At 37.5% G+C, this 27,155-nt stretch overlaps 1 long non-coding RNA gene across 1 annotated transcript; it reads right to left on the minus strand.

The window, feature by feature from the left end:
* Positions 1-10,171: 10,171 nt before the first annotated feature.
* On the minus strand, positions 10,172-24,559 carry LOC109144473. The gene is made up of 2 exons (XR_002045273.2): positions 24,471-24,559; positions 10,172-10,737 (listed from the first exon to the last, which is right to left on the minus strand). It is a non-coding gene; the product is annotated as an uncharacterized LOC109144473 (long non-coding RNA).
* Between the last annotated feature and the right edge of the window lie 2,596 nt (positions 24,560-27,155).

Consider the following 27,155-nt stretch of genomic DNA (forward strand, 5'->3'; position numbering starts at 1 on the left):
CAAATGAACAAATAAATAGTCTTATGTATGATATTGTTTTCTTGGTACATCTTAAATATTTTGGACTTCAGACTTCAACAAATGCCCACTCTCCATCAGTCCAGGTTCACTGATGTGACCCAGAGGACTCATGCTATTCCTCAGCTCTGTGGGTGATTAGGCTGTGTCAGTTTACCAAAGATAAAGAGCAGGAAAAAAAACATTTACCAATAGTGCCTTTGGATACAACTCCATCAGAAACTGAGATTTTTCTTTTCCTTATAATTGCAGGCTATTTAAAACAACAATGACAAGGATGTAGCAATGATTTATGCAATCTGTCTTCCTATTCCTTAAATCAATTCAAAGATGCAAAATTCAGCTGCTTTTTAATGTGCAAAACAATAGGGTCCCAGAGATTTTTTTCCTTTTCCATTAATCTTTATAAATGTAGTTTTATTACTATCTGATAAAGAAGCTCCATTTTTTATTAGCATCATTTAGATGTCCCTTTGTGCTAGAATGATTTATCTGCAAATGTAATCTACTGCTCTTAGAGATCTTGTGGTTGGTGATGGTCTCTGCTCCTCATAATCCTTCTTTTTGCTGAAAAGAAAAGAGCTCCATCACAAATTCTAAGGAACTTTATATGAAGGGTTATCATGGTTTTGCAGTCATTAGTAGTTTATCTCACTGTGCTATTGTTCATAACAGACCGCAGGCATTTGCAAAAGACATGAGTGCAAGAGAACTTCGTTACGTGGGAGATATATTAGGCTGGTAGGTCGAGACTCATTTCAGGACAATCTATGAACTAGACAGACTATTGTAGGACAGCACTGTGTGTTTGACACTTATGAAATTGCATTTTAGGTAATGATACACTTCCCACCTGCCTAATATCTATTTTCCAATCAATTCCAATCTGCTTCCCAGGACAGTAAAAAGGTTTGTTTCTTCCTAACACATACCTTTCTGGTTAATGACTTCTTACTTTTGTTGCACATAATAGGCTGAAGACACATTCGTAGCCATAATTTAACCATACCAGTGATCAAGTTTCTTTCTTCTTTAAAAAAATTCTCCACTACTCACAGATTGCCAGCTCTATTGTATTGGAAAAAAAAAAAAAAAGTTCTTATCTATAAGGAAAAAATAAGCACCAGGGTTAATTTTATTAATATTCTAAAAGGGAAGCTTGTGTGAGGAGTGGCTGAGGTCACTTGGTCAGTTCAGCCTGGAGAAGAGGAGACTGAGGGGAGACCTCACTGCAGTTACAACTTCCTCATGAGGGGAAGAGGAGGGGCAGGGCACTGATCTCTTCTCTGTGGTGACCAGTGGCAGGATCCAAAGGAATGGTCTCAAAGGAGGTTTAGGTTGGATATCAGGAAAAGGTTCTTCACCCAGAGGGTGGTTGGGCACTAGAAAAGGCTCTCCAGGGAAGTGGTCACAGGACCAGCCTGGCAGAGTTCAAGAAGTGTTTGGACAATGCTCTCAGGCACATGGTGTGATTCCCAGGGTATCCTGTGCAGGGCCAGGAGATGGACTTTGGTGATTGTGGACCCCCTCCAACTCAGAATATACTGTGATGATTCTATGATTCACAAATTATAGCAAGTTTTTATGACTGCATATTATATAGTTTCAACTTAGCATAGGAATCAAAACCCATAAATATTACTACTTAATATAACACAAAGATACTCCATTAAACTTTTTCCAATGGAGTCTCAGCTGAGTCATTTATTCTTGTGGTACTTTTGAAAGATAAGGATTTAAGAACACTAATTTTGCTCCTATATTTTACATATTTTGACCATTTTTTTCAGGGGAGATGTAAAAAATGTGCCACATTATGTAAAAAAGCATGGTGCATTCCCAGGTATGGGCAGGTTTGGACAGAAATGACAAGGCATATTTTACATATCGTTCATGAATCATTTACATTATTTTGAGAAACTTGGTCCTTTCCTTGGTACAGCACAGCTACATTATATGAACCACAAAAGGAAACTTTCGTTATTGTTCAAATACACTTGATGTCCCACTCAGTGGGGACCTTATATCTCTGTCAGATATTTCGGCCTCTCAAGGTTAAGGTCCTGGGGATTCTGCCAGAAGGCAGATGCTGGGCTGGCAGACGGTGTGTCCTTTCAGTCATGAGGGTGTTGTCCTTCACTTATTTGAAAGAAAAATCTTTTGAATAGCTGCACAACAAACTCTTTTAACTTGCCCTTTTCTACTGAACAAGGTGGTAATCCTGTTAAAGGCCAGCAGTTCCTTTGGGATCCATTCCCACTCCACCCTCCCCAAGGCTGCTCACGATCTTATCACCATCATGACCTTAACTTTTGTTCTTATTTATGAGGAATAGCAACAGAATTATGCTAGGTTCTTACTTCATCCCTTTTACAGAGCAAAGTATTCTCCCATTTGATCTAATACACTATTAGTTTATGTGTTTCCTCACCTCCCATGCCACGTCCCTGATCCATATATAAAACTGCTAATCCTAGCCAAGGGCAAACAATGGTAACTCTGTCAGAAACTGGATTAGCAACAGAGCTCTGAGTTCACTTTGTAAGGAGATGCTGCCTAACTGATCTTCACAGTTTCCCTGCCCTATTTTGTTTTTCAGGTGTGGGACATGAGAACAAGAATAAATGTGTGACCTGCAATGGAAGAATTGGAAAGGATGACATGACACAAAAATCATGGTGTTACCTAAAAAGATAAATTATGTGAAGTGATGGAATTTAAAGTATTTTGAAGTATCAGCAAATCACTTCTTTTCCTCTGCTGATCAAAATTTTATATCTTTTATTCAATCTTACATGTCTGTTAGGGGATAGGGACTGCAAGGCACAGTGGGGACTACTGCAAGACAGGGAAACACAGGACTCCCTTTGAAGTTTCAATAGTTCATTTATAAGGGATTTTCTTTACCATCATAGTGTTACATTTAAGGCAAGGAAAAGAATTTCATGCCAAATGATTTACAGATGGAATTATTTCTACTTGCAGAAATGTGCATTTTCAAAGTGGGCCTCTCTGATTTTCCCATTTCATCTGCCATTTGAGTTCAATTCCTGTCCTCTGCAACTAGACCTCTTAGTACGGCAAGTAGCCTGAGAGCAATTTCCATCTTTTTCCCACTATCTGCTCTCACCTCACTGATTTATGCTTAAGGCAATAGAACTACCTCAGCTGTTAAATACAGATGCTTGAATAATCAAATACCCAACCAGTTATACAAACTAATTTCATAAGCAATCATAATTTCCACCTCCTTTTTCAGAAACAAGAGGAAAAACTTATTTTTAAAATGAAAATGAAATTACCTGGCCATGTGCATTTTAACTTTTCAAAAGTAATTATTAAACTGCTTAACTCTGGCAATTTTAAACCTCCTGCTGTGAGAAGCAGGTATAGAAAAAGGAAGAAAAATTCTATTATGAATTTCTAAAAGGACAGGCTTGAAGCAAGATTTGACTGCAAAAGCCTACATTCCCAGCTAATTCTCAAGCCATGGTAGCTGTGAGGCTGCACCTCCCTGATGCTGATTTGCCTACCACTGGTACAATATATACATCCAGAAGTGCTAATGGTATATAAAGGAGTGTTTTCTGAAATCTTGTAACAAAATAAGTCCAAACTTCCTTTTTTTTTTTTTTTTTTAAATAAGCACATTGTAAAAACAAATTCTCATAAATAACACAAATGAAAACATAGTAAATAGGCCATCAGTCTCTCTTACATGGTATAGTCATCATGTGTCAACAGCAAAAGAGAACATTGTTCAGTTAAAACATGCTACAAGAGTTTGTAGGCACTTACTTCAAAAGCCCCCAGATAGAACAGCATATTAGCTCTTCTCAGGGGTAGAAGATTGGTGTAAGAAAGGCTAAATGTCTTACCTATGGAGACAGAAGATCGTCCATAAAGACTAAGACTCCATCTTTCCTACTGGCTGAGATTTTTTTTAATAAGGCCATTTCCCCCTCTTCATGTTGCATTCTTTTTTAGCAAGTCTAATTACCATCCTTCAGCTAATATTATATTGAGCCAAATTAAAATGCAATTAGACTGGACCTAAATATTTTTCTTACTTCTTTTTCAAGGTTAAAAAATTAAATTAGCAAAATACAAATACTGAAAATACAGGACAGAATAAGCATCCTGAATTTCTTTATACCTCACAAGACAAAGAACATAAAATATCAAAGAAATGCTTCATTTTCTTTCACAATGTATGTTTTGGTAAGTACATCTTGTCAAATTTAACTTTCAAAAAGGAAGTTCACCATGCTTGCAATATTCCCCACTGATTTAGACAGTGAAAACTACAGCCAAATGGCCTCTCTGAAGTCAGGATTTTGGCTCATACATTGGCCAGTTTCTGTTCAAATGTTCTTTATGAATAATAAATCATGTGAATAGCATAATAAAAATGAGCCTTCCTCTGGAAGCACTTGTATACCATAATTTCTTTCAGAGAAAAATTAGTTTTCCCTTTGTGAACCTGGTAAAATAAAGAAAAATAGTTAATATTTCTCCCTATCCCCACATATTTTAAGGCTACTTGTTTTAATTTTCATAATTGATCACTGGAAATATTGTAATGTGAAACAGCTTCTTATTTTATAATAACCATTCAGAAGATAAGCAAATCAGAACATTCTGCTGTAATCAGAATGGCAATGGCCATACAGAACTGGCTCTAAAATTGTTGTTAAAATGGAAGTCAGTGAATAGCAGTGATCTTCCAGATATTTTCTTGAGAAAACACTACTGTATATTGTCAACACTGTACAAATCTACCCAGTATACACAGGGTAGCAGGAAGAAAGTAAAAAGAAATACCAATGTTACAATCAAGGTTGAAAGGAGAAACTAAAATTACTAGAGACATGGAAAAGCTCACCAAAATGCAACTAAAAGGTTTGATTGCTTGTAACAAAAAATTAAAAGAAAGCATACTATCATACTGGACACCAGGAATACCAAGGGCATTAGCTCCTTTTATGTTGCCATGGAAAAACTGTTTGTTGCTAAAATTGCCATCTCTATTAGTGAAGCATCACATGCCATTTCTATAGAAAGCTATAAAAAAAAAAATAGAAAAAGAAAGCAGCACTACAAAAAGGGTGAATATCCAAACTGTGGCAAAACCAGTTAGCTGCCAGCATGACTGCTGCATGACAGAGCTGGGAAGTCACCTGTAAATACCCAGTGGGTCTGGCTGAACCACCAAGCACATGTGTAGATGTGAACTGGAATTCATCATTTCTGCCTGTTTCTTGGGAGAAGAAAAAGGAATCCAGGCTGGTAGGAAGTAGGGAAAGTGTACAGAGGCACAAGCACTAGAGACCCTCATGAGAAGTTAAACAACCAGACAGCTGGAATTGTGTTTTCTGTTTCTCTTTTTGTAATCTTCTCTGTCCTAACTTGTACTTTCCAAACTTAGACCTGTAGACCTAAAAAACTAATTTTTGATTTGCAATTAAGCCTGCCTGGTGTTGGAGGCAGTGGAGATAAGTCTGAAACCTACAAACTTTCAGTGTTTCATACAGATGAAGCCAGAAGGAAGGAATGTGGACTCTGCAGCCTTTGCTTCCTAATTGCAAAGAAAGAGTTTAGGGACCTGGCATAATGATTAGGAGCAAGTGCACTCCAGCAAGCGTAAACCAACCCCTCCCTCTGCCATGATCAGAGAGCTGAGACAAATCCTACTGCTCTCAGGAAATTCTGAGGCATCACAGCAACAGGGGCAGACAAGACAATAATGAGTGGTGTAGAGAAGAGAGGGTGGCAGCTCCTTGTTAACAGAAAAGGGGAGAGATAGTAAACAAAAGGAAAACATGACAAAATTAAAATCTGAAAATTATTTTTTTTCTTTACACTATGTTTTTAGGCAGACCTGTAGTTCAGGAAAACTTGTGTCAGAGATTTTTGACATTAAAGGTGAAAAAGAGAGATTTAAGTAATCATGGTAGATCATTTCATAGCTGCAACAAAAAGTTAATGGTAGGAAAAGTTATTTTATTAGGATTATGTATGTATGAATCCTTCTGTCATTGAATTGCTTTATTTGGGGTTTTTTGCTGTTTAATTACACAGTTCAACATATATGAGCATGTGGCTACATGTAAAATTTTGCTGATTGTTATTTAAATAGGCTGCTTTTAGTCTTCCATGTATATTCAAACTACACAGTCTTCCAAAGACAAATGCCTTAAAAATATGTTATAGTTTGTCACTTACCAATACAACTACTTTACTAACAGACAAAAATAAAAGGGTAGGCATTCACATATCAGCCATACTATCTACAAATAACAAACCTAGGAACAGAATAAGGAAATAACATAGATTAATATTAATAGCATTAAAAAATTAAATAAAATTTTATTATGACTTTTCAATAGTAGAGCTTAAAAAGATGAGAATTCTGATTTGGAAGATGGGTTTCTTAATAATGCAATATAAAAGTTAATACAAAGCCAAAATTGTCAGGCTTCATCAATATTTAAATTCCTCTTAAGAAGCATTGCTGACTTAGTAGTCAGTAGTAGCCACACTTGAATAATTTGACCAAATTAGCTTTGATTATGTAAATAATCTCAGAATTTGATATTATTCCTATTTTTAAAAAATGGAAATAAGAGACTCTAAATTAATGAAGAGCTGTCATAATTCAAGAATAAGAGGCTGAAAAAGGCAATAAAGGACTGTGTCTCGCAATTTTCACCTGTGTTCCCAACATTACTTGCATTTACTGGGAACAATGCTCTTGAAGAACACACCTTTGAAGTCTTTACAAGATAAATTTACCTGTAAAGCAATGTCTGATAACTCATGAAGGATTCTTATAAACAAAGCAATCACTTTTTGAAGGCAGAACAGTGGATATTTTGTAAGGAAAATACTTAAGATACAGAGATAGGTTTCTCAATCAGGGGCCTTAACCAGTCCTCAGTCATTATGTGATGAAAATAGGAATGGAAGCCACAAGAGTGTAATGAGCCCAGAGACCACTGACACAGATGCTTTGAAAAATATATAGGAAAAGACCTTAAAAAATAACAATAAAACTGGGACGCATATTTTGTTTACCTTCATTTATGGCTCTTAGGTTCTTGAAAACAGGTGGTGTGATAGACATTGAGTTCCATTTGATGTGAAGGCTGACAAATTTTTTGGTCTTTACACCTGTTTTAACATTTTGTTCTTAAAGCAAAGAAATTAATTAAACACCATGTACATGCAATAAGAACCTGTATTAATAATGGTATTTTATTTAACTCCTACTGATTACTTGAACTTAGAAAACCGAATTCTGAAAAGAAGAAGGTATTAATTTAATATGTGTGAAGACCTGTATTTGTGGCTCTTCAGAGGAAAAATACATATAAAGGATGAATGCAGTGATTCTATGAAAATACTAAGATACAGAAAGATTTGCTGATAATGTTCCATTACATAGGAAAGAAAAAAATATTCCCTTCATGACACATACCCAGTGAATTAAATTACTTCCAGTAAAGGAGTTATATACAATGTACAGTCCTGGACAATGCTGAACACAAAGACTCATGAAATAAATGAAGAAAAGATACTTGGTGAACAAGAGCATCCTAAAGATTAAAAGAAAGACAGAAAGACACCTCTAGACAGACACTTCTAAAAGAGTGCTAAGAAAGATGGTGAAAGTCTGGAATTCAAATAAAATTATATGAAAATTTGTCTCAAAGGGAGAAAAGGTTTTTTGCTCAGGAGTTAGCAGGACTCATTGAAAGCACTTTAAACTATATTTGAATGGACAAAGGGATAAAACAAGAATCACTAGATGTAAGCCTGGGGGCTGCACACCAACTTTTGAGGGACAATGTGCTAGCAAGGTCCTTTTTTCCCTGTTCTTAAAACAGGACCTCACAGATATGTGACAAGAAAAATGCTATTACTGGTTAAAAAGCATTAATTTTCTAATTAAGTAAAAACATACAGATAGGCTCAGCTGGAACAAGTTCATGGAAAAGTTTGTACCCTCTTCATTACTTACCATGATGATGCAAAACTTCAGCTGTCACATAAAAGTGTGAAATCTAAAATAAGTTTATTCATTGACACTAAGGATTTATATGTAAGGGTAGGAGATTAAAATTGCAATTATATCCCAAGCTTGTACATGAAATATCTTGTATTACTTTCCTCAAGTCAAAAGAGCTATTATTAGGAATGCAGCTCTTTGTGGGTAAGAGTGGCAGATGGTGCATAGGAGTAAGTGGTGAGGAATTTACAGTAAACAAATTCTTTATCTCTGACGGGTCATGGGGAGAACTAACATGGTCCCCAACTCAATCAAGGAATTGTCTGGAAAACGGTGGTGTTCAAATGTACTAATCATGGTGGAACAAGCTTAAAAAGAAAAATAAAGACAACACAAAACCTTTAGATTACCAAACCGAGAAACATTTTTCTACAGAACTTTGTTATTCTTCTGGGACTGAAAGCATGATGTAATTTGTAAAGGTGCTCCAGTGTGCCCAGCATCTACTATTGAGAGCACTGTTACAGGCTTAGCACCACTGAAGTAGTCAAATTTAATCCAGGTGTTTACTGACACACCACAGCTATTGTTAGTAGCCTCGCTAGATGGGCCATTATGTGCAAATAAGAATTTATAACCACTTTAACCATGTGTCTTACAAGGTGGCACTCAGCACAAGTCTGGGTTTTCCTTATATTTTGAGAAGATGAGGAAACTTGTGTCACAAACAAATTCATCTCTTTGAGTAAAGCAACCCTAACTAAGGGTATGTGAGTAAAGCACTCATGGGATATTTCATTCGCTGTTCAGATACAATGTTTTCGTGAGGCCCATATTACATGTGCCTATCTGCATTAGAACTCTGAATGAATTGTGGCAGAACTATAGCTACCAAATACATTTTCTCTGTGTTTTCAATTTGAACTCAAACAGCAGTCTGTGCCTGGGTAACTAGCGCCAGTATCTATGAGCGGATTATGTACATGTTTTCTGACATAGACGATGGGCTTGCCAGGTTGCAAATGTTCCAAATTGTTGTCTTGCTCTTTAAATTAGAATTAAATAATTTGCATGGAAAAATAATCTATTTATTTTTAAAATTAGGTGTAATCACTCCGGAGATGGTTTTAGCTTGAAAGAGAAGTTGATAATTCCTTCAGTTATCTTGTCCGTAATTCCATTTATTTTTATGAAAGAACAATTCTAACATTCCTTGAATAGACACTAACAAGATACCAAATACTGTTTTTCTTTTCAGAGCACCAAAATCCTGCCAGATCTTGGCATCCATCTGAAACTTCTGTTGCCTTCTGCTTCTTCAGGAGTTCCTTTGTCTCTTTTCCACACATATGTAACTCCAAGATGTCATGGCCATGTGGGATGCACTTTGATACAGATGTTGCTTCCCAAAATACTTATCAAAAGCACATTTGTCCCCGAATCTCCATATTTTCCATGCTGCTACTTATTTTCTAAGCTCAATTGACCAATTTTCCTTAACTTATAGATCATAAATCCTCCAGCTTCTGCATATATCCCTTTTTCATTCTTTCTTCTCTGAATAGATTTTTTTTCTGAACCTTTCCTATTCCTTGTTGCTTAGGCTTTCTTTCTGAAACCTGCCCTTTGTATCACAGTCATGAACTACAGCAAAAGCCTCTGCAGACCTACCTGTGAGTGCTACTTATACCTGGCATTTGCATATGGAGACAGAGAAAGTTGAGAGGTTGGAGATGATTTCCTGAGAACAACTATTGGTAAAAACACACAGAAATAAATCAGTTTAAAAAAAAAAAAAAGTCTGAACACATTACTTCTCCGTTTATCTCACACACTTTTAAAATAGAACTTTTTAAAAGTCTCAGATCTTCCTTTGCCTGGTACTAAAACAACCATAACAACCATCAGAGCTTTTGCAGAATGTAGTTAGTCATTTCCCCAGAGAAATTACAGTGCCTATCACTGGCATCAAGACCAATAAAATCTTGCCTCCCCACCACCTTGAGCAATGAAGAGATATGGTGGGTTTTAAGAAAATAAATATTCCATCTAGTACCTTAATTCCAGGCATCTAAACAAATGTCATCATCACTGATTTTCTCCATGTACAACAGTAACAGAAAGGAAAATTCAGCAGCAGGGTTGAAGAAATATCTTGGGTTTTAATCCTTTGGGTTTTGTTCAAATCAGATGCAATAAAAATCATTGATAAAACAATTCTCATTTATACTGGTCAATTTTGAATTCAAGCTTTCCTGTACCACTTCAGCCTGAGCTGTCATTTATCTGTCTTGTTTTGTTCTTTGACATTAAAAAATGTAGATTTTACATTTTTAACGTTTCTTAACCATTTTGGATAATCCCATTTAAGGCATTTTTAGCAAATTAAATTAAACCTATCCATCTGCATCTGTGCTTAAAATGAAGGCAGTCGAGATTCATGTTTCAGACAGTAGGCTGACATACTGAGCTATTACTCTATGAACTTCAACATCTCCAGTGGTTGTGGAATAACACTGCGAGAAGTACTACTGTGAAAGAGAATCTAAAAGCTGTGACGTTGTACTCATTTAACTCAGCAGATCTTGAGTGCTCTTTGCTCTTGTATGCGCAGTGCAATGAAAATATTGTCTTCAGAGTGATCTGGAAGTCCTATCTTCATGGAAGTTTGATGTTTGCTTTCCAATGTCTGAATAACACAGCAATACCTAAGGAAAAAAAAAAAACCAAACAGTACAAGACTTATTTTTCTTTTAATTAATACCTGCTCAAGAAAGGTTTGAAATGTTTAAGATGTTGCAAAATATCATTTGTGTTTCAAGTTAACAGAAATAAATCCAGGGAATCAGGCAGAATTTAGATAAATTACTGCACTTTCTAATCACCTGCATATAACACAATTCTATATGCCTTTGGGTGTTGTTCAATAGTTCTTTATGAAAATTGACTTACACTGTTTCAAGTTTTCTTGGTCTTTTTTCAGGTACCTGATTTGGTACTTCCTGATATTACAAATTACAAAATAAATTATGTAAAACTCAAAGTGAAAAATAAAGCTAATTTTTACTGGAATAATATATTAACTGCTAATTGGAAATAATTACCCAGTTGCATCCCATTCTTGGCTAGAAAGTACTAAATAACTTTGTGTAATTAACTAGAAAACATATGAAATCATTGTTTATTGAGGTCAAAGATGAGAAAAAACATAGGAAACAACAGTGAAGGTCATTTAGATGAACAACCATTACTGATATATCAGATTCAGTCAGTCAGCCACTGTTTGAGTTCATGAAAATTCTAGGAAAGAGATGAAATCTCTTCATATCACTTTTACATCCAATAAAATAAAATAACATTTATTTTTATGACAGAACATTGTCCCTACCAATCTAAACAGTAATATTTATATATATTTCTATAAGGAAATGCTTATGTATACACAGCTTCAAGAGGATATGTGGGCAAACATTTCATTATCAGCAATTTTTTTACATGCTATACATCAATCTCCACTAGTGGTAGCGCTGCTTGTGAAGTACAAATTCTATTTGTTCTACATAAATATATTTATTCTTTGAGCTGTAATTATTGAAACATTATTCCAAATGAGATTTCTGTGTATTTTAAGTTCTGTAATTCCAGAAAAACACTGAATCACATTGCAAGAATGAAAGCAGGTTAGCTCTACTTCAGGTTAGAGCTCTTGAATGCACAGCTGTTTCACAGAGCAATACTCTGTACAAGTTCTGTCATGCCCATCCACACCTTTTCTTTTTTCCTACCAAAAAACACGACACATTTTCAGGTTTAAGAACATGAATTTCAAGCTTTCTTCCTCTGGATCCTTCTTCTTCCTTTTTTTTTCTTTTCATTTCATTTTTGGGTACAGCAGCCAGGAACCTGTGACTTCCCCCCTTAAAGAATGATCAAGGCCTTGCAAAATACTCCTGACTGGCTGCCATAAAAATGGAAGTATTCAAATTACTTCTTAAAACCCTTGATTATGGCACACTTCCATTTTATACCATAGTAAGTCAATTAAATTTTTCATATGGGTTGTTTACTGAATAACACTTTTCATTAGGTTTAGGTTTTTGCTTTTATTCTGTTTTGGAGAGGATGGTCATAACACCCCTACAAGTAAATCTCTAAAAATGAATTCCTGCTGCTCTTTTTCCAGTTATGTATTGTAGCTCAGTATGCAAATCAGTTCTGCTTCTCTTTCTCTCACACATGCATACTCACATGAATATTTCTGCCTCTTTCTCAACAACCAGTGCCCTATGCTATAAAAAGAAAAGAGGGATTCTGAAATGGCTTGTTATCAGAAGCAATCAGATGAACTTATTAATATTATTTATAATTGCTGCATTGTTGCCTAAGGAGCTGGTTGCCAAGGGAATTATTAAACCCACTGGTTTCCACTTTTGTAGAGGATTTGAGAAAATTGCTTTTAAAGGAAACATCTTTCATTTTATCCCCAAAGTAGAAAAAAAGCTAAAGTAGGCAGAACAAATAGAACTTGTTTAAGATGTCTGAGAAAAAATTCCCCCAAGCGCAAGCTTCAAATGGATACAATAAACCTTAATTTTTAGTGGGTTTTTTGGTACCACATACTTCAAGGGAAGAAGGATGAGGGGTTTGAGTCCCTATCTTGCTAAAATATGTCTACAATAGAGTGCTAACAATCATCAGAGATATTGTAACTGGCCGTTCATGAGGAATAACAAAAAAAATCAATGTAAATGTGTTAATTCATTACTGATGTATATATCATTAGAAATATAAAACATAAAGCACACCATACCACCATCCTTTAATATCCTCATTAAACTCTTGCCCAGCACCTTCCATGCTGTCCTCTACAGGCTCCCTGTGTGCTACACATTTGATTCAGTTTCTTTCTGAAGCTGCTCCTAAGGCACACAAATACTGGCCCACATCAAGACTAAATTTCTCTCAGTGTACTAAGAGCCAAGTAGCAGAGAGTAGCTTCCAAAAGCACCCTTCAGTTAGACCAGCAGTCCCATCTGGCACTGCTTGCAGTCACCATTTTGTCTTCATCCTCCTTTGTACTAAACATTACCTTTCCTCACTTCCAGTCTAAATCCCACCACTGACCCTGAGAAGACACTATGGAATTGGGATTAGGTACCAAACTCTCTAGAACTGACCAAATGCCAGTTCCATTCATTTAGTGAAGGCACTCAAGTTTGAAATGCTCCATTAGCCCTAGACCACACATCACAAGAAGCAAACTAACAGCTTTCCTGTAGTGCAACATTCAGCCTTGTGTGCACCTAAATCCTATCAGCTACTGACTCCAAAGGACCAGCTGTTTTGGAAAGAGTAAATGATGAAGCAGAAAACAAAAACACTGCAGACATGATTAGCAGTTTGAACACTGCTGAAGAGGCTGAATCCAAGAATCAATGCATTCAACAACAGAAGCAAGAAGAGAAAGGTAACTTTTTTCCCCCCCTTGTAGCATCTCTTCTATTTTCAGCATTCCTGCTTATCTTTCCACACCATTTTCAAGTCTGTGGTTGTCTCACACTTCAGATCACCTTTTCTGCTTCAAAATTGGAGGTTCTAACATAAAGAGCTTTTGTTTGTTCTGGAAGAGGATTTGTTTATAAGCAGCTTCACATTTCGTTCTAATCTTAAATTCTAATTCTTCAAATTCTGACCATGTCGTGACCAGCAATTGCCCTTCCTGAGAAGATATTTCACCCTGCACCACCCAGATTTCCAGATTCTAAAATGTAAGCAAGCTCTGCATCTCTACATTGAAATATTTGAATTTTTGCCAGAAAGTGATACCCTTTTCCTTTGTCTCATGGCTAGATGTAATGACTTGAGGCATAGTTCCAATATAAGGTGTACCAGTGAATCATTTCCACAAAAGAAAGCAGTATAATTTCTGTCTGGAAACACTCAGTCTTAGCAGAAAACATGCAAAATCAGCCACCAGAATCTTTTCTTTAAATTGTGTACACTACTGAGTGATAAGTGTTATTAGCAACAACTGTGCGGAATTAATTAAATAGTAGTATAAGAGTGGATTTACCAATATGTAAATACATATTTTTATCACACCATACAATTATCATTGTATTTTATCATTGAAACACACAAAACCAGTTCAGGCAGGTTTGCAAATGTAACCTCTCTTCATCAAGTTATTAATTTTTAAAATATAAAAAATTGAAATATCAATAATTTGATTTTGTTAAAACTGTTGCAATAAGCAGTGGGACTATGTTAAAATGTATTACTCAAGCCATCTCCAATGAATGCCATGTTAATCAACAAATATCCCATGTCTTATTCTATAATCACAGAATGGTTGTAAGATAACAAGGATTAAGGTTTAGAAAATGACTGCAAAAGCATTTGAAATTATGGTAAATTAGAAAATATTTTGAAATTATGATAAAATAGCGAATTTTTACCTAAAGAATTATTATAACACAGAATATGCAGTATCAAAATAGGAGAAAAGATGAGAGCATGCTTGACAGAAATTTTTAAATATTTTCAGATTTTTTAGTTTGTGAAAGTCAGTGAAACAAACACTTATATTTTTGTCCTTTTGTAAATTAACATAGTATTAAAGATGCACTTGTCTTCTTATCCTCTTCCTTATATCAGCATCTCTGAAATGTAATGTAGACTCTTTGTTCCATATTATGAAGCATTAAGCAATAAAAAGATATAAAAATCTCTGCTCTTCATTCCATAAATTACACAAAGAACATTTGCACCAAAAGGTAAGTTTGTATTAGTCCTAAGATGGATCGTAACAGAGGAACTGTGCTGAAGCATGGATAAAAAATGCCTATAAAGACCACAGGCAAAGTGTCAGTAGAAAATGATTTCTGAAACCTTGAAGTGTGTACAGACTTCCAGAGATCAATTTCACTTTGTCCTAGCTTGGCTCTGCATGTTGCAAAACCTGTGTTATTGCTGTGAGATAGCCTCTGCAGTTTACGACATTTAGAATCTTCCTAGTCTTAGCTGTAAAAATTTTCTTTTTGCTCATGGCTTAATGGCAAATATGGTCCTTGGTATCTGAAGACTTTCAAAGAATACCCTTCTATGTGTGTGCTGAACTTTCTTGCCTCTTATGTATTTGACCTTTCTCTTTTTTTCAAATTTTTGAAGCTGAAACATCATTAAGAGAAGAAAATTTAAGTACTTCAAAAAGGCAAATGCTAAATAATTCTCACTGCTCTCAGAATCTTCTATTAGCACAGTTATGATCTCTGATAGCTCAAAGCCAGATGTTTTCCACTTGGATGAGGGTGAGCACAAAGCAGAGTTTGATGTGACTAATTAATCTGAAAGAGACAATTTCTAGATCTTCCAAGATGCTGAGAGAACTATTTTAACAATTTAAATAATTTCAGCAATTCAATCTATTAAACAACTTCTCTTTTTCATCTGTTTCCCCTATAATATTTGACTTTGTTTTAAACTATTTCTCCACTTCCCATTACATACCACTACAGGGCAAAACACATATCCCATCAGAGCACCATATGAGTTATTTAAGTATGATTTGTGCCACCACGTTTCTTTTTTTCCCTCTATGTTGGACTAGTGATATTTCCTGGAGATTAACATAATTTTCTTGTAAGTTTTTGGCTTGGAATTTCTTCATCTGATAGGAAATGGTCAAATCACCTAGACAAAATTTTCAATAAAAATACACAGGTTTTGCCAAAGACTGTGTAGGGAATGCTCTCAAAGTGAGAAAAGATAGTGAGCAGGTCTGGGTTACTGATAGATTTCTCTTTTTTTTTCACTGGATTAGCAGAGAATGGATGTAAATTTTTCACAATTCAGAGTTTTATTGAGGTTATTCAGATTATTCACTTTTGCCATTAACTGTCCTGGACAGTGGGTGACTTTCTTCTACCATCACCTGAAAAGACAAGCAAAGTTTCATGCTATTGTGGAGCAGAATCAAACAATTAAGCCCACAGTAGGAACCACTGAACTCCTGTTTTCAGGTTGTTCCTGGCAAAAAATTACTAATATCAAGTATTGGTAATTTCCTTTTGGTCACTGGAGCAGTATGTTCAATGCTTGGGTTTTCTGTCTTTTTCTCCAGCAGCATGGACCAGAACCTTGTCATATTTCTAGAAAACAGCCCAGTGACTCTCATTCTGAGGTACATTTTGTGTAGCTAAGGCAAGTTTTTGTTTTCTACTTCCATCTGTCTAGAAAGTTTCATGAAGTATTCATGCAATAGGAATTTGTATCAAAGGAAAGCTACCTGCCTTATTTCTGAGTCACTAATTTTAGCAGAAGTTGGAGTGCCATAAATGAAGCCCTGTGTGTGTAAAAGCTCTGCCTCAAGATTATGCTATTTAAGAGTGCCATCTTTGTTGCTACAAAAGGAAAAACAGTGACACTCCTTCCAGTTATTACTTATAAAATGGAATTTCCCTTATTGTCTCCAATTTCCTTTTTTGTTTCTAGCCCACAAAACAGAAAATCAGTATTATAGGTTATCTGAAACAGCTCTTTGTTAAGTAAAGGCATAATCTTGAATAAACAAGAACACTCTCTCTCTTTTTTCTGTTGAGCCTTCCGCTGTATGCCAGCATGAAACCCAGAGGACAAGCGATGACTTCCCTGTGCTTACTGTGTACACAAACTTACACACTCTCCTCTGTTACAGACCTTTTATAAAAGTTTAATTCCACTGAATTTCCTATGTTTATTTCCCATAGAGTGTAATCCAGGTTTGGAAAGAGTACAGATGTTACCTCTTCTATCACTTAATCTCTGTGGGTAAAATGCCAAAGACCAGAAAAGAAAACAGATGGGTGGAAAGCCTTTCAAATCTCAGACTGAACAGGCCTGTTTGTTGGAACCAGCTAAGAGAAAACTGTCTTGACCATTTTTAATTTCATTTCAGATATTTTAGAGAATGAGTAAGGAGGAAATTAAAACACTTCTAAAAATTTAAAATTATTGATTTAACAAAAGCAAATAATTACTGTATCTATAGTAAAGGCAATTTACAGGCCCATATATCTTCCAACGTTTTGCAGAAACACACAACATGTTTTATTCTGTCAACATTTATGGGATTTTTCCATGCTCTGAAGAACAGGATTTATCCTGAAAAGAAGGTAGAGAAACATCCATCCCACTAAGTGAACTTTTTAGAGGGTCTTGTATCTAAGACCTCTTGACGACAATAAAAACAAACATGAAAATACTTGTTTCAGAAAATATTTAAAATAATCTGTCTCTTAAAATGCATTGCTTACCACTTGCATCAAAGCAGCCCCTGAACACACTGTGCAGTAGAGGTTATAGCTCATTAGTTGTGGCTGCTTGTATGAGGCAGTCCATAAACACAGAAAAAATACCTTCAAAAAAACCCTGACACTTTCTGATGGTACATGCCACACTGCAATGTTTGATTTGAATAACACAATGAATAATTTAAAAATACATGCTCAGGCTCAGCAGCGTATGTTTTGCACAGGCCCAGTTCAAGAGGAGGAGATTTTAACAGACCAAGAAAATACTGTGCAAGCAGCTCCATCTAAAATGTCTCATTTAGTGTGAGCTCACCAAGACACAAGCAGTGACTTTATGTGCATCTCCTGTCTTGCACAGCAGGCTCTGGAGTTGCTTGGACCCATTTAATGCCTTCTGACACGTGATGATCTCCCAGGCAAACATGTTCCTGTGCTGCTTATCTTGCCAGCAGCACTAAAGGGGAGAAAGGTTTTCTGTTGCTTCTGTCACCTTCCAGTTAGTTTGCTGAGAAGTGAGGACTGCATCTGCTGACTGGTGCACACATAGGGCTTGGCAGCACACGGGCTGTGGCAGGAAGAGCCAGTGGCATGGCTGTGGCAGGTAGTATCACGTTTTATGGGCTTGAGGGGAAGTCGATGGTGACTTACTGATTAGGAGAATGAGCCTATAAGTCAGTGAAATCCTTTGCAAATCTCTTTAAAAACTGAAAAACTTTAATTCCCTAACAAAAAAATTAGTGTCACAGATGTTAGAAGACTGCCTGTGGGGATAACAGGGTCTTTTTCTGCTGGGCATCATGTAAACTTGCAACATCTCTTCAGCCTGGGCACTGCAGATTTTTCTAATGTGGTTGCTCTTGTCTCCCACACATATCAGCAGCAAGCTTTTTAAAATGTATATATATAAAACTGGTCTTATACAGCGATTTTTTTGAATGTCTGACACTTTTCTTGGAGGGTCAATGCACTGAAACAAAACATAAATGCACAAATTCCTGTGGCTCCAGTTTGACAATGTTGTGCTCCTTCTGTGACTGTTGATTCTTTGTGATGTCTCTGAAACAGCACACATGGCATAGTTCATCAAACCATAGCAGGCACTAAAAAAACAAACATGAAGGAAAACAAAACCCAGACCCACTCTACAGCTCTATTATGCTGACCTAGAAAGCCTCCTTCTATGTAGTTCTTGCATTAAGATGTAACTGTGCAAAAATAATTCCTGCTGGGTTATAATGTCCTTATTTTTTATTATTATTTTTTTAAATCTCCCACTTGTCAGGAAAAAGCCATGATGTGGATGCTGGAATATTATGAAAATGGATTCATAAGCCAAGTCTATCTGCCAGACTGTTCTTGCTAAATGCTGCAATGAGTGAGAGACTCAGCATGTAGCCAACCAAAACTGCTTCAAAAAAGAAAATTAAAAGAAAAAAAGCCAGGGATTAAGGGAGAGAAAACATTTCAGACATCTATTTAATGACTGTGGAATTAAATAAATGTAAAATCCTTAGGGCCTAGAAATGGTCCTGATTCAAATGAGTAACCAGTCTGGTACAGCCAAGACAAAGGAATTAATATCAGTCTCATGGTCTCCTCACCCCAAACATCAGATGAGATCAGGCCTGTAAACCATGATCCCAGAATGATGTTTCATCTTGCATGCTCACAGCCAGCATCCATGACTGCTGGAGCCTGGGCAAGGGTAGGAAAGGTAAGATACAGCCACAGCCGTGCTCAGAGTGTCAGCAAGGATCCATATGACCTTAGACTGACTATAAAATCAGGGCCAGAAAGCCTTAACTAGCTGCATCACTCTCACGGGTGGCGCGGGCCCTGCGTGGTGGGACGCCTCCGGAGCTGCAGCAGCTGCTTTTGCAAGCTGAGCAGTTCCGAGAGCTGCCGTGAGATATTTGGCAGCTCTGTCAACAAAGGCAGATGCCGTATTAGAAGGTCGATTGCTTGGTTCTGCTTTTCCACAGCACCGTCTGGCGCCATGCCAGCCAAAGGAATCCATCCGGGCACCCTTGGCATGGCAGGCGCCTGCGCAGACAGGCTAGGAGCCGCCATGGGAGTCCAAGATGTGAGTCCACTAAACCGCGGCCCCGAAAACGTGGTGGCCACCACTGAGCCAAAAGACAGGGCGGGCTGTGCGCCATCCTGCTGCCCCAACACCCCCGCCAGTTGCTCTGCCGGTGTGGCATCCTCGGGGGGTGAGGGGTTCCGCGGCAGTGCAGGGCGACCCGGTGCAGGCTCCGTGGCATCCCCCACCTGTGGAGCTGGGGGGAGGTTTTCAGATATCTCTCCATCACATGCCTCCGAAACAGACGAACCAGCTTTACTGCTACAGTCAAGGTCTATCAGCAGATTAAACAAAGACTGCCAAGTGCATAATAATTCTAGCACTGATGGATCCCCAGGTGGGAGCTCGCTCAGGATAGCACAGCCTAGTTTCTGCCACAGCCCAAAATCCAGGGTGGTGTCTGTGTTTGGGGAGACGCCGTGCAAATCACCCCAGTCTAACAGTTCACAGAGCAAGTCCTCAGAGACGGAGGCATTCATTGAACTGATAATACCTTTCCAGACTGATAGCACTGTGTCATTTTTCAAGCCGCTGTTCGCCATTCTCTCAGTCCCGTTGGACATCCCGGTCCAGGGGGCGGGGCAGGGAACAGTGTACCCCTAAAGAAATTCGGCTTGGCTCGCAGCGTGCAGGACACATCACAGTGTGCAGATCACGTCGGGGTCACCAAATATTACAGCGTCCATCAGTGGTAGGAAGGAGAGGAGAGATCCAACAGGCAGGAATTGTGCACCAAGATTGATTTATTTAATTATTTTACAAACTCTTTTATAGACTTTTTCTTCATAGTCTAATTGGTCAAAGAATCAGCCACCCCTTGGGGTGATTGGCTAAAATCCTAAAACATCCATTGTCAAAATATTTTTCTACTGTACCATAAACAAACTCTGCAAGGTTGCAGGTGTTCATAGTTTATAGAACTCAGCTAATGTCTTCTGTGAGAGAGAAAAGTATCTCACAGGACTGGAAAGAAGCAAGAAAAATTCTTGCTAGCAGCCATATTGTACCCACCCACCACTTTTATGTTTCATTTATAGCTTTTCTGATGGGGCTGGTGAGCTTCATCTCTGAATGCTCCTCTCTTGCACAAGGTACCCGCTGCCTGGTGGCAGAGCACTCTGCAGCTCTCCGTCTCTCACAGCTGGTTTTCTACTTCTCTTGTAGCATACTTTGGTAATCTATTCACTCTCCAAAACTGTGTATCAAAGCAATTAGTCCCTTCCTTTACCCCTTCTTGCAGTACAGGCTTTGGCATTACTGCAACATCTCATTTCAGGCAAAATCTTGGTCTTACTTATAGTGACCACAAAGAGCTTTGTTCATTCTGAAAGCTGCTCTTGAAGTGTTATTAATTTGTCATCCACTTACTCTCAAGCAGTTAAATTTTTCTATCAAACACAACAGTAGTATGGTAAGTAGACTTTCAGATCAATCTTATACAAAGAACAATAAATCCAGGGGTAGGACTGAGACTAGATTAAAAAACACTCTGGAAATTGAAACTGGACCAATGAGTTGGCAAAAGATCAACAAAAATGCCCATAATTTAGATCAAATTAGAGGACACTAGCATGTGTACAGTAAGATTTGTAATGCCTGCAGTGTACTTTGCCATAATTAATAAAGTATGCCTGTGGTAAAAAGCAAAATATCTAGTTAAAGAAGGGCCACTCCCTCCCAATTAGTTTGGAAATAAGCTGTGTAATATGCTGGAAACTGCAGAGTACATCTCCAAGCACAAATATGACAAAGATAAGGTGAGGAGAAACTTTGCACTGTATTTGATCTCTAAACCTCAGTGAAATTCTAATTAGACAAAACCTGTTCTAAATGTTTTAATTCTGTGTCGTAAGTGCTGTTTAGCATTTTAGCACAGCTTTTTTGCCTCTAGTGCATATTATTCCCCATTCGTAACCCTCCATCCTCCATGAAAAGGAAACCAATTACTGATGATTTGCCAGCAATGTCACAGAGCTGCCAACTAGCCATTTTCCTCAATGGTAAAACAATTTCACAAACGTGGAGTGTTATACCATATTGAATGCCACCGAGGTGTGAGACAGTCCTGTAACTAATGATAGTCCCACTTCCATTTCCTGAAGACTCTTAAGACCAGGAGCTGGAAGAGAAACACCACAATGTCAGTAGCTGATTTTTTTTTTTCCCACTGAAGTAATGAATGTAAACCCACAAGCATGAGTGAGCGTGCCATTCCCAGGAGTGTTCTAGATAAAGCAAGAAAATTGGGGTCACTACTCATAGAGAGTAGTAGTAGTGATCAGTGCTTTAAACCTAACACTAAGCTTTCCTTGTGGCCCATAAATTCTTCATTCTTTGTGCCCATTATCAGTGATACATTCTTCTCCCCCGGCTTTGTTAACCTCCCCCTAGGTCTGAGATAACACCCAGACAATAGCACTACCTTTATCTTATCTCAAGTTCCCACTGTGGGGGCTTATCTTACAGTCCAAGTTCCAGGTATCCATGGAGGCGTATTCACAGGGGACTGTGGTGGTCTTTGGTGATTGCCAGTGACATCTGTCCCATAACTTCAGGCGATCTTTCTTTGACTGGTGATATGTGTGTAAGCAGTTACTTCTTTACACTGCTTGTTATTGTGGGAATTTTTGTCTGGATGTGCTAACAAGATCTCACTTCCACCAAGTCTGGAGTTAGTGGCATCTTGTTGCTCTATTCTATGCTTATCTCATGGCAAAGTCCTTCCAGGACCTTAAGAGTGTTTGAGACAGGCCACCGTGATCTTTAAGTCCTTACATCGTGTACAAGTTGTATGCAGCACTGTCATCTGCCATCCATCAACTGTGTTAGGCAGGAACACTGGGAAAGAGACTTCTCTGACAACAGACCCTAGAGACATCATGTTAAAAGACACTTAAATACAGACTGACACATACTTCTTCCCATCATATTATTCTACCAGACCTCACCACATGAACCCTCCATACAGTCCTTCAGAATATGTGACACTGTACCTTCATTAAGTTTTACAACTCCTTTATGCTATGTTTACTCTGATAAAAAAAACCTACAAATTCTTATCAATGTGTCATTGCCTCACTTGCCCCACTCCTCTGCCAGCAATCTTCAGAGCAAGAAGACACAGGCTGGTGATCTGCCAGAGAAGAGGCACGTTGGAGGAGCACCTACGTCTCTTCATTGCCCAAGGTGAGACTCCTCTCCAAGCACCACCATCAAGAGGTGAAGGGTTATCCCACTTGGTTCAATTCAGAGTCACACTCCACCACGCCACTCTAATTATTTCTCACACCCATCAGTTCAGTGACATGTCAGAGAGTAAAAGTATCTCCATACTCCAGATAACCGTCGCTAGCTTCTACCACCTCTGTGCTGGGACTCCACCAAAATTATCCGGGATTGTGCCTGAACTGCCTGTCCTGTGTCTCATGAATTTGGTTCGTGCAACTTGGTAAATGCACCAGAATGACCTCAAACCATTTTAATTCTACATTAATAAAGTTAAAGGTCATCTAGGAGTAGGCTTTCAGGGTTCTTTTCATATTTGTCTGTTCAATATAACATGCATTTTATTGACAGTAGAGAATTTTTGTCATCATAATAATCATCATAACAATTTTTTATATCAAGTAATTACTTTCTAAGAAGTAAGTTGCCCGCTTTTGATTTTTTTAATGTCCACTGACATCAAATTTTAGTATCATATTACTTATGATCAAGTATTCAGAGTTCTTTCATGTAGTCTCAAGCTAAAAGCCCTGAGCAGAGTTACTCATTCAGAGCATTTTGCACTGAGGGCAGAGATGAGGGTGTTCAAGTAGCACAAACTAATCCAAGAACTCAGAAGTGAGATGAAAATGCTTGTGATGACCTTTCACTTCGTACAATAATTTATCTAAAACAAATGTTCCTTTAATTTGCATTATAATGGCAATCACAGGAAATGACTGGCCAGCTCTCAGAAGTTTATCTGCAGTAATTAAACATTTTCTACCCCAGATTTTCTCTTTTCATTGATGAAGCTAAAAGTGCAATTCACTTCATCTGGAAATGCATTTCCAGAAGGTCAAAAAAAAAACTTGTGCCATTTTCTTCACCTTCTATTAAACATGTATCAAACTACCCATGAGCATTCATACTGTATATCATTGAACATGAATGGGCTCAATGACCTGTGCAGAACAAGGGTACCGAGCAACCTATTAGACATGCTGACAAAAACACAATATTTGGGTCATATTATACAACATAAAAACAATTACTCCAAAGTTACACTCAAAGATACAGCTTACTTAAAACTGCAGACAAGTTTTGCTCTTCAGAAGTCATTTTTCTGATACAGAAGGATAAATGAATTTTTGGGGGTTACCATTACATTTAGTCATGAAGTCTGTTTTATAGCATTGAATAGCCACAAGCTGTATTTAGAATTTAAAAACAAGAGTGCACGCAACAATTACTATTGTGTCTTCTTTTTTTTTTTTTGCCTTTTTTTCTACTCAAGAACATTCTGTGTATTTAAACCTTCCAATAAAACATTCTTTTTTTTTTTTTTTATTGAATTTGCAGATTAAGTAGCAATCTGATATTAGGAAATATCTAGTTTTCTTGTCATTTATTCATTTATGACAGAAACATCATCATGGAAAAAATGACAAAAAAACCCCAAAAAAATGTTCTCCATTCTAATCAGGCTCAGACAAGGTTTGGGACATGAACAGACCCCACTATCCAAGAATTCTGCATTTAAGAAACTCTTTCATGCCAAAATATCTCAACCTTTGCCAATCTAAGAGCTAAAGGACATACTTGAATGAATGAAAGCAAAACAAGAAATCTCATTAAATGTTCCCAGCAGCTCCAAATCATTATGAATTTTCCAATAGAGCATCTGATAATTATATTAGTTTTCCAATAATGTAGTCAAATGTCTCTCATTACAACTAATTGAGAAAGTATAACAGATTACCCAATCTCACTGTTTTATGAAAAGAAAATTGTGTTTGGTCAGCTCTGCAAGCTGTTGAATGTAAAGACATACACAAAAAGTCACAAACATGTCAGGACTTACCTTCCTGTGGGTTGGAATTCTCTTACTGGATAATTCTTCCTATGCAGACTTCGAAAACTGACCTACAAAAAGTTCACAAGGCTGTAAATTTCCAGTAATACTTTGATTACAATTATAAATATTTCTAGTGAGCAAGTCTAAATACATTGTTAATTTTCTGTAAGTGTCAATCTCAGAAACTTTACTGGTACTCCTGAGGCTTAAACTGCCTCTGACCCTCAGGGCCATAGTTCTTGTGACAGAGCCATTAGCTTCATACAAACATCTCTCTGACAAAACCTGCGGGCAACAGGATGAGGCATAATCACAGCTGCACAGTCTTTGCCACTGGCATTGAGGAGCATGCTGGAGGAAATCCAGATGAAACTTGTAAAGTTGGCAGTCAGTCTGGTTTTGCCCCAACAGAACAATAAAATTCACATTACTATTGTTTTCATTATTACTGTGGTTATCCAGCTCAGTAGAGCTACAGCTTGTGTGGAGCACTGGGGTGGTAAGACAGAGCTCACAGAACATACTGTGCTGGTTGGGGCAAAGTTGCCCTTTCAGCCTGGGCCATGGGCATTTCTGCCCAGCAGTGTCAGCATTGTGAAATCCCATCAGAACTATGGAGCCTATTTGGAGGCATGCAGCTGACAGCCATTCAATTCTGAACCCCTCTACAGTCCTCAGAAGTTTATTTTTCACAAAATTAAAAAAACAAATTGACATACAGAAAGCTGAGGCAATAAAGGAATATGGGGTTTTAAAATGCCTGTAATATGTCTTCACGAGAGGTTCCAAACTCATAATTGTTTAAAACAGGACGCAGAGGGGAGATGCAACCCCAGGAGGGATTCAATTATTCATGGCAGCATTTGGAGTCACAAGCATGACACCAAAGGCCTGAAACCACAGACAGTGTACAATTACCGCTCCAGCTCTGTTTGGGCACCATCTCCTGGACATTGCCCATGTGTTTCAGAGACTTCAGGGCTGGAGGCCACGAGAAGCATATGCTTCCTATTGCTTCACGCACTTGTGCCTATGGGCTAGAGAGCAGAGGGATCACTGTGCTCAGCTATTTGCTGCTGAAGCTCTACCCTTCATGTGTAGGGCAGCAGAAGGCAGCTATGGTTCAATGCTGCAGATCTGCCTCTGAACAATGGAGAAAGTAGAGCTGGTGGATAAAAAGTTGTTAGGATGGTGCAGGAACATCTCTGTGCAGCTAAGTCTAAATACATCTCAGTATTTCAAATGCTTGGCAAAAAAAGCTGTAGAAACTTTGCCTTCACCTGTGAAACCTAATAAGCACAAGACTACAATAATAGGATGCCTATAGTAATATCAATAACAATAATAATAATGTTGATAAAGGAGACAGTTCTGCAATAAATATTACGATGATTAATTTTCCAGAACTTTCAAATGGCCATTTCAGACCACTGTCTTTATATATTATGAATGTTGCATATATGTTATCATTGATTTTTTTTTTAACTTAGAGTTTTTGAAATATTTATGGCTTAAATTGGCAACAGACACAAAATATGCATGGAAAAAGATAGCACTGGGAACACTGGTGATAATCTGAGAAGTACTTAATGGAAAGAGGTACAATTATTAAAAGAGTGGCAAGATATGATGACACCACAAATAAGATCACACTGTGTGAGAGAAAAAAGTATTTTGCAGAAGATCCAAAAGAATTAATTCTAAATCTAAATTAAGCCTTTCTTTCTTCTACACATCATTCATTTCTGGTCTGAGAGCAACTTTCCTGCTTTTCTGATTAATAAATAGGGTATGCAAAACAAGTTTATTTGGAAAGCTGGGCAATGAGGAAGGATACAACCACTGCAATGAGGCAATGAATTATAATTGTGTCATGTCACCCTATTCAGGAACCTCTGTTTGCCATCCTGGCTGCTTCCATACATGCATTACTTGGTTAATATCAAGTACAAATGTATCACTCAGCAACAATCTATCCCCTCAGAAATTTAAACCTGGGGATGTCTTTTCACTGACTGGCAGGATAGATCACTCAAAGTTCTTCTTTTCTGTCTGCATTCAATGTAAGTGTTCTTCAAATTCTTGAGAGAAAATGGTAGTTATTTAAAGGTCAGGTAGGCAGAAAATTAATTAATATAGTTAAGAGACCTGAAAACCACCTAAACCAAACCTGAACAGAAAAGATGGCCTACTAGAGCCATGGTGAGAACACAGTTAAGCTCCACTGTTAAATACAAAAAGTTACTTGGTTCCTCCCTTCTGTGTTTTAAATAATTCAAGCCATTTGCAATGACCAAAACCAGCATTCAAAATGATGGAGTGTGTGTCTGTGCACATGCATGTTTGTGTTTGCGGGGGAGGAATAAAGATTGAAATTAAAAAAAAAATTAATTTCTTTTGCTCTCTAATTTGGCATTTTCTCTAAGTGGGACAGACAGAGTCCCAGGAGTAGGACAGAACCTGCAGCTGCTAAAATTTCAGCTAATTCAAAAGAATATCTAAATTCTCCTTATTGTGAAAACAAGTGATTTAAATGTTGGCAAATAGAATTATTTATCAACAGTTGCATGGCCTCACAGAATGAAACCTAATTCAATGCTATTCTCAAAGAAACCTTATCCCTTTCTTTAATGCAAAGATGGGAATGAAAATGAGTACTGTGCTGACTGATAAAGGGGAGCTATTGCTTTC

The sequence above is a fragment of the Corvus cornix genome, chromosome 2, assembly GCF_000738735.6.
Source record: "Corvus cornix cornix isolate S_Up_H32 chromosome 2, ASM73873v5, whole genome shotgun sequence".
In the NCBI taxonomy this organism is placed as follows: Eukaryota; Metazoa; Chordata; class Aves; order Passeriformes; family Corvidae; genus Corvus; species Corvus cornix.